At 38.1% G+C, this 291-nt stretch overlaps 1 protein-coding gene across 3 annotated transcripts in view; it reads right to left on the minus strand.

The window, feature by feature from the left end:
• rxrga (retinoid x receptor, gamma a) overlaps positions 1-291 on the minus strand; it is an 18,839-nt gene that overhangs the window by 1,822 nt on the left and 16,726 nt on the right. The window lies entirely within an intron of this gene.

A 291-nucleotide genomic window follows, 5' to 3' on the forward strand; every position in this document is an offset into this window, starting at 1 on the left:
GCTCAGTCTCAAACAGCTTGTGAGCCACAAATACCAAAATGAGTGGCTAACTGCGCTAAAACGTTCAAATACATAAAAAAATTATGTCAAAATGCCCGTTTCGGCGAGTATCCAGTTAAACACAGCCAGTTTTGGAACGTTAAATAGTTGAGAAAGAGAACGCATGTATATTGGGTCCGTGGATAAACTCTCAAAGGGACCGCAGTGCAATATTTATGCTGCTGTCTGTCATGTTAATCAAAGAACAAAAGACAAAGAAAATAATTTTCTGCTCTTGACTGAATACGTTTT

Source organism: Sinocyclocheilus rhinocerous, unplaced genomic scaffold (genome assembly GCF_001515625.1).
Source record: "Sinocyclocheilus rhinocerous isolate Xijiao unplaced genomic scaffold, SAMN03320098_v1.1 scaffold541, whole genome shotgun sequence".
Taxonomy (NCBI): Eukaryota; Metazoa; Chordata; class Actinopteri; order Cypriniformes; family Cyprinidae; genus Sinocyclocheilus; species Sinocyclocheilus rhinocerous.